Source organism: Mus musculus, chromosome 6 (genome assembly GCF_000001635.26).
Source record: "Mus musculus strain C57BL/6J chromosome 6, GRCm38.p6 C57BL/6J".
Classification (NCBI taxonomy): domain Eukaryota; kingdom Metazoa; phylum Chordata; class Mammalia; order Rodentia; family Muridae; genus Mus; species Mus musculus.
The window spans coordinates 53458365-53471768 of NC_000072.6; the positions used below are offsets into that span (position 1 = coordinate 53458365).

The window sequence follows — 13404 nt, forward strand, 5'->3', positions numbered from 1 at the left end:
GGAGGTGTCACGTCAGTGGGATAAATGCTTCCTAGCTAGTCAAGAGAGAGGCGACTTGGTTCATAGGGTATCACAGGTATGCAGGGTGGTATACAGCTTGTCTTGATATGGGCATCGAAAAGAATCCTTTCCTCTTGTTTCCCTTTGCTACCCAGTTCCCCTTGGTGAACAACTAAGAAGCAAATGAAAGGCGCTTTCCAGGGATTTGTGGCCCTGGGTATTATTTATAGAAAAACTGTTTAACTGGGAAACTCTTACAAAGGAGCATTCCCATCTGGGTTTTCATAAAAGATGACAAGCAGCTCAGCAGAGCAACAGAAACCCAGCAGTCTCTCTGCAGTCCTAAAGCCCGCTCTTAGGTAAGGTTTCATGGGAGTATAGGGTTGCTGGCTTTTCATTTTTCATTTGTCCTAGGAATTTAGAACAAGGCAAAGTCAAGGGACAGGGGCCCCATCAGCGTGGGGCTTAATAACACAGAATCTGAATACGCTGCTTTCCAGCGGTTGCCTCCCAAGGGCGCAATCACAGGGAGAATCCTTTGTTCATAATCACAGGGAGTGTGCATTGTTCAGATCAGTCCTTGGTCAGTTCCGACTTAACCCAAATGCCTTATGGAATGGAATCCTCTTTGGCCTGGCAGCAAGAAGGACTTGCTTTTAAAGACTTTTGCATAGAAAGTATCTTCCCCTTCATGTTCTCGTGAGGGTTTCTCTAGAAAGCTGGGAACTTTCCAAAGTCTAGTTCTTAAATTGCTTTTTTATGGCGATGGGTCTGATTTTTTTCCTTTATTAAATTTCTTTCTATTAATTGACTTAATTTTAGGCCCTGTCCTCCACTTGTTCAGTGAAAAAGAGGTTCAAGGTATTGTTAGTGTCTTTGAAATTAGGTGGATGCATGGATTTTAGCAGGTAGAGGAAACCACGGGGTACTGTCAGGGGCTCAAGGCAAGTTAACTGGCAGAGCCAGAGACAGAAGAGGGCCGGCACAAATACAGCCTGGTGATAGGAAATCTCTTGTTTTCTCAGTCACACAGAGACATTTCTCATTTAAATAAAAACAGACTGACAATAAATAAATAAATGAATAATTTTTTAAAGTAGACTCCAGAATATTATAAAGTGATATCTACATGACACAACATTAAGTTTGATAATTGGACTATGGGCACTTTAAGTCAACTGGGCATGATCTAATCTGCTCAGGATCTCAAGGATAAAGGCCAGGAGGGCGCCTAGGCAGGCCAGACACCTGTGTTCCAGACCCCATTTCAACCATAGCAGATCCACATTTGATAATTTTGTTGTTATTTTTTCCCTAGAAGAATTCCATGAAATAATGGGTTCTCTAGAAAGAAAATAGTTTGAAAAGTACAGAATTTTAAGCGTTTTTTTTTTCTGCTCCCACTCTTTCTATTACAATGTTAAGTGTGAGTTTGCAGTTAACATGACTCAGGCGCCATCCTCAAGACCACTTTCCTGGAGCTGTGATGAGACCATCACCCGTGGAAAGTGGAAGAACTTGGAGTAGAAACCTAAGGTTTCCAACGTGACTGGAAGCCTGTGTAAGGCAGAGCATTTAGCATGTAGAGAGTGCTAAACAGCAGAGGGAAGACAAACAGAAATCCCACCAGAGCCCGTGTGTCTTAGTGTCACCACAAAAGTGAGAGCCTCATTGCACCTCACCCTGTGAGTCAGGACAGCAGGAGTAACATGGCTAGGCAGAGAGGGCAGAAGGCACGGACTGAGAGTGTTGTATCCTGCCTCCTCTGTGAGCCTCCACTGTCTCAGTTTTGATTTAATCCTCCAGTATTTCACTACCATTTCCTCTTTCTCTATAGTTTTGCTTCCCCAACAGTATGGCCTTCCCCTAAGCTCAAGGGCTATAGTATGGCCACTTCCATAGAATCATCCTATACTGTACCATACCCCAGGACAGCCTTGTTCGTAGGCTCAGTGAGTTGTCATCTCAGAGGCAAGACTGGCTTGTTTGTGAATCTTGACCATTGGATGTGTGTGGTTACGAACTGAGAGGTGTTCTTCCAGAAGACACACTCTAGTCCTAATGCCTGGCACATATAAATGACCCCTGACTTAAGATGTAATTCAAGTTAAGACATGGACTTGGATGGGTCCAAAATTCAACAACTGGACTCCTTATGTGGAGGTGGAGGAACCGAATCACAGGGGAATGTATCATGTGACTACACAGACAGACACTGAGCTGGTACAGTTGAAGACCTTGGAATGCAGAGGACTATGGGGAGTATTCAAGGCTAGGGTTAAGGCACACACATGTTCTGCCTCAGAACTCCAGAAGAAAAAGCTGGGCAGCACCGCCATGTCAGACTTCTAGCCTCCCAAACCAAACACATTGCTGTTGTTTCTAAGGCATCCAGTCTGGTAATTTGTTATGTTAGCGAAGCTTCAGGAACTAATACGCATGCCTCCATGGCTTATGGAGCTGTCTACCTTGGCAAGAGAACTGTGGTAAAAGATCTACCACCCCACTCTCCTTTTATTGAGCTATAACAGATGTGGGGATAAAAGTATTAAGAGGAAAAATAAAAAGGCAAACTAAGAACCAGAACAAGACTATATTCTACAGAATGACTGTCCTGTAGCCAGGACCTCTTTGGTGACACACTCTGAGTTTCCATGGCTATGGAAGGGAATGAGGAGGCCTTTTCAAACCAGGAAGGGCCATTGTTGACATCTTCTCAGAGAAGAACTTAGTAGACTCCCAGCTTTCTCAGGACTAGGACTGCACATCCACACGGTGGAAGACAGTCCGCCCTGAGGTGAACAAGGGGGGTTCTTCAGCCGTGTGTTTTTTCAGCCACAGTGCTAACTGTTACATGCCTGTTCTTCAGCCACAAGTGCTAACAGTCGCACGCTGAAGAGCGTGCTTGTTGTGTCTTGAGCTATCTGCCCTATAATTTGCAAAGGAGGGAAGGTCAGTATCTCAAACAGGTTGGGCATTTTTGAACTGAGCCTTCTGGAAGTTTGCAGTAACCCTGTCATACAGTCTTGAATACTTCACTGCTTGGTCACAAGGGAGGCCATGAGAGATGGCTATGAAGGGCAGCCCAGGGTGGGCTTTGATTTTAATCTGCGTGTGCTTATGTTTGGTCAGGAAAGCCTGCATTTGTAGATGCATGTGTGTATAATTATGTTTTTTTTTTCCGAAAAGTACTGAATGGAATTGTAGAGGTTGGTTACACTGGGTCTTCCTCCTGTTCTCCTGCAGGCCGGGTGCGCAGTTAGAACTGCTGTACCCCACTCACGTCATCTTGAAAAGGGAAGAAAGGGGAGTAGCTTAAGTGGTGACACTGATTTTTTTTTTTTTTTTTGATCCTGTAGTTTCTTCTTGGCTCCTTTCAAAGTCTCCTTCTACCTCCTTCTAGGACTAGGTGATTTAAAGGGGAAAAATCATTGCATCTGTATGCTCCAAGCCATCTAATAGGCTGTAAGGTCCATAAAACACCAGCACACTAGCAGCAGGATTGTGTGGTAGGTGAATGGAACAGGAGACACTCCCCAGAGTGAGACCCTGAGTAGGGCTTAGTGTTAGGAACAAAGAGACACAGAGTTTGCAAGGCTGTCAATCACAGGGTGGGGATTTCAAGTTCCGGGTTCATGGCGTTCCTGACACTTGAAAACAAATGTTTGCAATCAGGGAAGTTACTTAACTTTTCCGTGGTATGTAAACAAATTGCTTTTCTTGTCTCAGCCTCCTTGTTTGTGGGCTCGTTTGAGCGTGCCTATCTTTAGGACTTTGCAGTTTTCGGATCCACATGATCCTTCCCTTAATAGGCTCATCAGATCATGATGTCACCTTGATTTCCATAATACTTTTAATGAGCCAGAAAATTGAAGTCATTCTCCTTGCCAAACCATTGACTCAGCTTGTGGTCCTCACCCTTTCTGGACAGAACTCTGCCTGGGTGTCTTCCAAACACATGTTCCTCTTGGAGTCCTGGTGCAAGACCCCTGGGCATATGTGATGCCTGCCCTTATCAGTGGATAAAGGAGGGGCAGATGTTGTTCCCCAGGTTAGCCAACAGCACTGGCAGGAATCCAGGGTGTTCTTTCAATTTTTCTAAAATAAAAACTAGAGGAATACAGTCATAGGAATAAGGGAACCTTCTGCAAGTTTCTTTACAATAGGGTAATTTTCCCTGCCAGCTCTCCAGACTCCCAGACACCCCGTATCCGCTGTGCTCTCTGACTGCAGTCTAGCACTGCACATTTGCCTGACGTATTCCCTCTTCCTGAGCCTTGTAATTCTCATAAGAAGTAGAGAATTATCGGAGGGAAGGAAAGGAAGGGACCAGGATAACTGTAATCACATTCACCATCGACCGTGTTCTTTTGGCATAGTAAAGAGAAGCAGGCACACACCATGAATTTCAGGTTTCAAAAATCATTTAAAAAATTCCAACCTAAATAGAAAACAAGCTCTAATTTAATAAGGCTCCGAAAAGTGGTTTGTAAGAAAGCGCCAGTAATAATCAAGTCCTGGCTGGCCGCAACAATTGGGAAAGAGTGGCACCTCCCAGCATGTCCTCGGGCCATGTGTGTCTGTCCCCCCACCCCCAAAACCACTCTTCGGTTTGGCACACTTTGTCACCTGGCAATTGCTGAGCTCCTGGGGCTACAGACTGGCATGCCCTGGCAGCACCCCACAGTCACCACTGATGGCAGAAAACCAGAGCTGAGGGGGAAAGGGTGGTCCAGCTCTGGCTCTGTGACCTGCCACGATAAGATGCATGTCATTGTAAGAGCTGGGTTGTTAAACCCTTAGCATCGGAGTAGTTTATTTATTTACCTATGCATGACTTCACTCCAGAGGGGGCACTTGGGGGAGGTTCAGAGAATGACAATCCAAGATTAAGAACAAAAAGAAACGTATAGGAGAGAGGAAATAAATGCGAGACTATAAACCATGGAGATGGTATTTATCACAATGGCTATATAATAAGAGAAAGGAGATTTCCCAAACTGTCAGTCTATCTGTTCTGGATGCCTTGTATAGGTTCACACATATGTTAAGGGAGAAGCAGTCCGTCTAGGGGATCAGTGTGGCCCTCTCATGGAGACACCCACCCCTCCCACTAATGCTATGACTCATCAGCCAGCACACTGTTTGATGAAAGTACAGCAGGATTCTTTGGAAGTTAAAAAAATAATAATAGTAAGTTTTGTAAAACTAAGCAGCCCGTTGCAGAGCCGGAGGGGACTGAGGTGGGGGCAGGGAAAACTAGAATTCTGATAGAAAGTTCTGAGCAATGCATAAGAGGCTTAAATACATAAAGAGCAAAGCTAAATTTGGACCAATTTCCTGTGAAATCTCTTGTGTAATATTTTCAATTTGTGCATGTTTAATGTGGTTTATTTTCCTAAGGTTCACGGTATAGGTTTTAAATTTAGCCCTGACTGTGCACATGTGTGGAGAGGTTATAAAACCAGGGCCAGCTCAGCCCAGGCCCCCACTGGTTACACTTCAATGGAGAATACGCTGCTTTCCCCATGCCAGAAATGCCTTTTCTTCTATTTTTCTGTCACCTTGCTCTACCAGTGCCTGTCTAGCTTTGTTTGAGTACCCAAGGATGTTCCAAGGAGCTGTGGACTCTAGAGCAAGGTAATAGGCCAAGTTCTTGTAAGAAGAGTTAAGTCTGTCCACCTTGGGTTGAAATGAAGGCACCCCCTGAGACCCTGATTTGGCCTCAGACACCCTGAGTGACTTGGTGCTCAGAATGGAGCCAACCCCCTTATGTGATACTGAGGTTTTATGTAACTGGAATATTCTCTGTTTCACATGGAAGGATTATATTGGTGCAGAAGTAGCACAGATAGTGTATTGGCTAGTTTTGTGTCAACTTGACACAGCTGGAGTTATCACAGAGAAAGGAGCTTCAGTTGAGGAAATGCCTCCATGAGATCCAACTGTAAGGCATTTTCTCAATTAGTGATCAAGGGGGCAAGGCCCCTTGTGGGTGGGACCATCTCTGGGCTGGTTGTCTTGGGTTCTATAAGAGAGCAGGCTGAGGCAAGCCAATGAAGAACATCCCTCCATGGCCTCTGCATCAGCTCCTGCTTCCTGACCTGCTTGAGTTCCAGTCCTGACTTCCTTTGGTGATGAACAGCAGTATGGAAGTGTAAGCCGAATAAACCCTTTCCTCCCCAACTTGCTTCTTGGTCATGATGTTTGTGCAGGAATAGAAACCCTGACTAAGACAAATTGGTACCAGCAGAGTGGGGTATTCCTGTGACAACCTGACCATGTTCTGGGGAGGACTGTGGAAGGACTTTGGAACTTTGGGCTTGAAGATCCATCCATTGTTAAGAGCTCTGTCAGATGTTGTGTAGGAGCTTGGAAGATAATGTTGAGAACACTGCAGAAGATGGAGGTCTGGTTTGTGAAATTTCAGAGGGAAAATTAAAGACTCTTTTCAGGGCCATTGCTGTTTTGATTGTGAAGATTCTGTAGTTCTGGTTAGCTGGGGCTGAAGAATCAGCTGTGATTAACAAGATACCAGAACTACTAAAGCAAAAACTTTGCATTACTGGGACTTTTGATGCTGGTTAGCTGGAGCTAAGAAATTAGCGGTGATTAAGAAGAGACCAGCATCATTGAGGTGACATCTTCTGGGAAGTGTTTTCTGAGAGCACAGTGGCTGCGTTCCAGATATAGCCAAAGTTGTACCTTGTGCTCTGGCTGGACTTGGTAACGTGTAAGGGTCACCCAGGTGGTACTGGTTTTGAAGGCATGAAGGAGTTGAGCAGAGCAGCTGAGGCTTGGCACTGTGAGAGGCCATGGAAGGCCATTGGTGAAAGTGCAGCCTCAGTTGCAATTGATGGCCCAGGACTGAAGGGGTCATGCAGTGTTTTGGAGATGCCAGTACCATGAGATGACCACCAAGAGCAGCAGCAGCAGTGGAGTAGAGGCATCTGGAGCCTAGAGGATGACGCGTGTGCTACAAAGGGCATGGCTGGAGAAGTGACCCAAGCCCTTGGAGGAGCCCAGAAGATCGTGAGTTGGATCCCAGACATTGGACGGTTGGAGATTGATTTTTGCTTTTGATTGTGACTGTGCCCTGATATTTTCCCTCTTGAAGGAAGAAACTGTTTTAGTGATGCCCACAGTTAAGAGACTTTTAATTTAAAAAGACTTTGGATTTTTAAAAGAGATGGATATTTTAAAGAGATTGAAATTTTAAGAATATGTAAAGACTGTGGGACATTTTAAGTTATTTAGACCTTGGGGATGAATAAGAATGTAAGGGTTGAGGCTTACTAGTGATGTGTTTGTGTGTCAAGTTGACAAGGGGTCAGCTGTATTGGCTAGTTTTGTGTCAACTTGACACAGCTGGAGTTATCACAGAGAAAGGAGCTTCAGTTGAGGAAATGCCTCCATGAGATCCAACTGTAAGGCATTTTCTCAATTAGTGATCAAGGGGGCAAGGCCCCTTGTGGGTGGGACCATCTCTGGGCTGGTTGTCTTGGGTTCTATAAGAGAGCAGGCTGAGGCAAGCCAATGAAGAACATCCCTCCATGGCCTCTGCATCAGCTCCTGCTTCCTGACCTGCTTGAGTTCCAGTCCTGACTTCCTTTGGTGATGAACAGCAGTATGGAAGTGTAAGCCGAATAAACCCTTTCCTCCCCAACTTGCTTCTTGGTCATGATGTTTGTGCAGGAATAGAAACCCTGACTAAGACAGATAGATATAAAAGAATTAGAGAGAGACATCGCCTTAATTTAAACACTAAGATCAATAGTGGCAATAACTAGTTGCTTATTTTCCGTACTAAGATCTTTTAAAATATCTTTTAGAAAATATTCAACAAGCAACTAGGGACTTATTTTTTTCCCTAAGGCTACTTATTCCTATAGTCTTCCAAGTCTATGTTCTCAAACCCAAAAGTACTATAAACAGTTCAAATGCTAAAATTCACCTCTTCTTGTGACACCATATATAATGTAAAAGTCTGCGGTCTTCTGCTCATCATCATGGTACTTTTTTACCTTTCTCTCTCCCCCCCACACACACCACACCATACCACATACACATATTGCACACACACATATACACACCACACAAATACCCCATGCACACACACCACACCACACACACACATACCACACACATACACACCACATACCCACCACACATACACACACACACATACCACACACATACACACCACATACCCACCACACATACACACACACACCACACACACTGCACACACCACACACACACAAAAAAACACACACAACACACACACACACACACACACACACACACACACACACCACTGTACCTCGATTAGATTCACCACTACTATTCTATCCTCTTCCTCCCACTCTTTTTCTTCCCAGCATCCCCTTCTTATTTTCATGTCTTTTTCAATTTGGGGCTCACTGCACCTACTTAGGGGTGTCTGCATGAACATGGGTTGAGGGTTATTTACTAGAGCAAAATTAACTTACCAGTGGCTACACTGTTAAAGAATATGATTCTCATTTTCCTTGCAGACAAGAACTGTCTAAAGTTCCTTATGGAAGGATAGGTTCTTAGAATCCCCTCTCCCTTCTGTGATTGGACATTGTCTTGAGCAGGAATGTTACCACCCCTTCTGTGAGTTCATGGAACAAGACATGTCTTTCCACATGATGGTGTTTCAATTTTTGTTTTCTCTCAGAATGAAAATCTTTCCTGAGATTGGGAAGCATGATGACAAGTGGTCAGTGAGTTGTTCCCAAGGCCACTGTCTTCCTTGAAAGGGGCAATGCAATTATTATCTGATGCTGGCTTTCTTCCCAGCAAAGACATTTCTTACCACCTGTCCTGTTTTCTAAATAACTCAAATGTGTCAGGAAAGCAGAAGCCAAGAAATAAAATATTTGCCTTTATAGTCTCTCTTTGAAGTTCAACTCTTATACCTTCAAAATATATAGGAAGGCTTAAAGAATTACACATTTGCTACATATGTTCTGTAATGAACATTTCATTGGCATTATCATCTATGTATCCCTCAAGCCACCAGAGATCTTTCATACATAGCACATATGGACAGGAATATAATTCACTGGTAAAGTATAATACCCTGGGTTCTGTCTCAGGTATTACCAAAAATTTGATATTGAAACAAACATTTTAGCTGCAGGTATCAATAACTTTACTCCAACTGCCTTAACATATAAACCATTAGTGTTCGATAGTTTCATATTGCTTTCATTGGTGATGGTGAATTTGACCAAGAATGAAATAATACACCAATCTTACGCCACTTTTTAATGTAGAATGGCATTTTCTTTCTATTCCCTCATTATCCAATGAGTAATTGTAAAGATAAAAAAGGTTCCGGAAAATCCCAAGGAAGCATCTTTAGGTAGTGACTAGTGATATGGCTTCCCTCCTTCCCAGTGGTATCAGCTCCAGATAGAGTAGAACAAGAAGATAACAGGCCCTGAGAGCTGCCATGTCTGTCTCTTGAACACAGATTCCCTCATCTCTTCTCCATCTGTGTCTCTTGTGTCTTGCCTAATCTACTTTTGCTGAGACCATGGTAAGAGAACGATATCTCCTGGTAAGCAACACCAGCATTGGCCTCACACAACTTAAATGCACACCCAGTAACATGACGTTTTGAAAGCTTTCCTTAGTCACTTGGTGTCCTGTTCTTTGTTAAAATGAGGATGGCCCTTCCACCAAAGGTTGGGATGCTGATGAGACTATGGGCAGAATAAACCCCAGCACACAGTAAGTACCTGGTACCATTAGCCCTGATCATTGTTAGGTCCCAGCTCACTGAGGGGTAAGAAGTGAGTGTGTTTCTGTGGCTTAGCTAGTTCAGAAAGACTGCAACATTCTTGTAGAACATCCAAGTGAGCCTTTTTGTGCAGTGAATAAACTTTTGAAGAGAAAATTTCATTGTTTTAATGAAAATGTGCACCGTTTAGTTGCAAACCAAATTTCTACCTCTATTTCTAGTCAACAGACCCACTACCATGCATCCCACCTGTGTTCCTAGGGTGCTAACAAGGCCAGAACAATTCCAAAGGATGTCACGCTTCCTCTATGCACCTCCAGGTCTCCCTTTGGGACTTGAAATCACAACGGTGTTTGTCACTGAGGCTTAACGCCATTTGTCAGGAAGCCAGGCTGAAAACTCAGCAGTCTTCTAAACCTCCTTACTGCCATTTCTTCAGTGTGGAGTCGTTGTAGTTCCGTTGATTTCCTGCCTCTTCCCTTCTGTGGTAGCTTTGCGTGATATCTGTTGGCAATACTCAGAAGATATGTGTTGATGTGCTTATGTCATGTGACCATTTCTTTGAAACCTTCAAGGGGAAGTTTAGCTCTTCCTAGGAACTCACCCTGCTTCTGCCCACCTTCAGTTTAGGACCAAACGGAAGCTTCTGAAAGAAGGAGCATAGCGCGCAGAAGACGTGAGCTGAAAGTCTCCTTAAAGCCAAGAGCTCGAAACTTTCTTTACTGTTGAGAGTCAAAATATGAGGATATCTGGCTGAGAAGACTAGGGGTGGGGACCCTGGAGTTAAGGGCAATGTGACCCTATTTCTAAGACTATCATCACAATCTCCCAGGAGTTTGTGTTTGTAAGCTGGATGCTCTGTGCCTACCACACACTTGCTAGTGGAGGGGGGAGCAAGTGAAGAAGCCCCAAGGGAGGGCCCTGCACTTAGTAGGACAACAAGTGTAGAAGCCTCAAGGGAGGATCCTACAATTTCCAACTGAGTTGATTTTGTGGGGGTGTAGCTGGATGGAGAGCAACAACCCCCAAACCAATGGTGAGCTCCGGTTCAGAAACTAGAACTGAAGCCATTCCAGTTTCTCCGTCCCTTTAAGTTTTTCTTATCAGATCAGGTCATCACAGAGCAGATAGACAGGTAAGTCCCGGAGACCTCTGAACCCAATTAAAGTTATACCACAAAGAAATCAAATTCATGTGGTTTGCATTTCAGAGAGCTACATTTGGTGGGCTGTGCCTGTTTTAATTCAGTAACCTAATGCAGACCATGTGAACATTTGAAACGCTTTTAACAGTTAAACCAGCTCAAATAACAGAAAACCAGAGCAGCAATAAAGAATGAATTAAAGCTGATTGCAACTGTGGCCAACATAGGTTTTTTTTTTTTTTTTTTTTTTTTTTTCCTTGAAAAGAACTCATGGGGAGTAGAAGGCAGAACCAGCACGGGAAGAGACCTATATCTCCATGTTCAGCTTTGAGTGAAGGCGAGGGCGCTTTTGCTTCTTTGATTTCTTAAGCAAATGTTTGAAGCAGATTAACTTAGAAGGTGTACTTAAATCTTGAAGGGATTTCAGGAGGGAGAGCCAAAGGGGTTGAAGTCCTTTAGAAGCGAAAGCTGGGTAGTTAGCGACCCTGCAACCCCCAAGGCTGCCTGGCTGGCTAGCTCAGTGGGCAGTGGTGCAGCACTGAGCCTGCAGGGGTCAAGAGTTCAATGCTGGGGAGGTGGGGTAGCTTCATTCCACTGGAGGTTCCTATGCTGCCATAGCCTGGACTTGCCCTATGTGTGAAAAGGGGCTCAGATAATGGTAGTGACTGAGTAAGGTGTCCTGTGTATAACATGCTATCCTATGTGGATTCAGCATGAGGTACAAAAATCTAATGACCAGTTTTCTCTGGGTCTCAGTTTTCTTATCTGTAGATCAGGGATATTATGATCTTTACCTTGCAGATGAAAGGGTGCTGCTTACTCCAGGTCTCATAGGTAACATGTAACAAGTCATGTTGCCTCAGAATGCGGCAGTCAACTGTGAGAGTGGTCATTTCCACATCGTTAGCCACAATGTAGCTTTCTAGCAAGCCAAGCAACTGAAAGGCAAAGCCAGCTGCTGATATTGGGAGCCAACATCATTAACCCACTTGTTGACCTTTTATCAAGAAAGAATGGACCTCGATAATGTCCACACCTAGATATTGTCACTTCCCTGTGTCCCTCCATAGTTACTCTATGCTGGTTAAACAGAATGTTATATGTCCATAGAAGATATCTTCAGGGAGATGCCGGGCGTGTCCCAGCCACATGTCGAGGAAGTCTGAGTCGTTCCAGAGGAGATGATGAACATGCTTTGTATTTGCAGCCCAAGCCGTACGTAGTTCTAGGTGTCTAGGGGAGCAGCGGGTGTGGAGAAAGCAGTCTAGGCCTGGGAGATGAGCCACAGGTGATAACAAACTGCCTGCTGAATTTCCCAGAATGTGCTGACATTGTCAGAGGTCCAAGAGAGGAAGGGAGAGAGGATCCATTCATTTCAGATCCATTAGTGACGTGAAGCCTGCCAAGTGGGAAGGAAGCAAACGACAGGAAGAAACATTATTTGCAGCGGGGAGCGGGAGCAGCCAGGGATGGGCAAGTGGCAGTGCTGCATGAGTCCCTGAATGCCAGTTCCTCCCTAGCGGTGGGAAGCCAAGCGGCTTGTCAGTCACTCTGGGACACAAAGCCAAGTCCATCCGCCTGACTTGGGCACCACCTCCTCCCTCTGGGGATGAAGAATCTTCCTTCCTCTTCCTTTCCAGGGTGAGAAGGTGCCGATGGTACTTACTAGAGCCCCCAAACAAAACTTAAAATTAGCAACTAGAAATGAAAAGGCAAACCGTGTTGCTGTTGCTGGTTTCTGTTCCATGACCTCGGGGACAAGCCGGCTGGCGAAAGTATCTCGGCCAGGTGACTGTTTTCACAGCTCAGCTCCGTTACTGGGAGAAGGCGGCTGTGGATTTAAGCACTTGATGAATATAATGTCTGTTCGACTTGAAGGGCAGGGAAGTTTAGTTACCCCCTTCTCAACTCTGGTTTCAAGGATTACAGCCCACTTAACTCTCTTTAAGGCCTGGAAAAATACAAGCTGCCTGTCTCCTAAACATTCCTTGAGTTATTAGTCTACTTTCTGCCAGTTCTCTAGCAAAGTTTTCAAGCCCTCCTGATTCCCCCAGGCTCACTGTGGATTCCTTCTGCAGCATGCCTGGCTGCCTTTGAGAGTTTCAGTTACCCAACTAGACTATGGGCACACTGAGTGAATGCCTGGATCTTGGTAGGCGTTCAGGAGAGAATGGCTGAACAGTCAGTGTGAGATGGAGCAAGGCATTAAGGATAGGGTGTGTGTGTGTGTGTGTGTGTGTGTGTGTGTGTGTGTGTCTGTGTATCTGTGTGTCTGTGTGTCTGTGTGTCTGTAAACATGAGTGGTACATTATATATGTGTGCAGAGAGGGGCATCAGGTGTCCTTAATCAATCTTCTGCCTTATTGTTTGAAATAGGGTTTAGCACTGAGCCTGAAGTGAGACCATATTTCATAAAAGAGCAAACAATTAAAGTAAGAGAGAGAGAGAGAAAGAAAGAAAGAAAGAAAGAAAGAAAGAAAGAAAG

The 13404-nt window shown here is 44.6% G+C and overlaps 1 protein-coding gene and 1 long non-coding RNA gene across 5 annotated transcripts in view; one reads left to right on the forward strand and one right to left on the reverse strand.

Annotated features, from left to right (window-relative positions):
• Positions 1-13404, forward strand: part of Creb5 (cAMP responsive element binding protein 5) — a 413139-nt gene that overhangs the window by 171139 nt on the left and 228596 nt on the right. The window lies entirely within an intron of this gene.
• Positions 11148-13200, reverse strand: Gm38815. Its single transcript, XR_869097.2, has 2 exons — positions 12638-13200; positions 11148-12318 (listed from the first exon to the last, which is right to left on the reverse strand). It is a non-coding gene; the product is annotated as a predicted gene, 38815 (long non-coding RNA).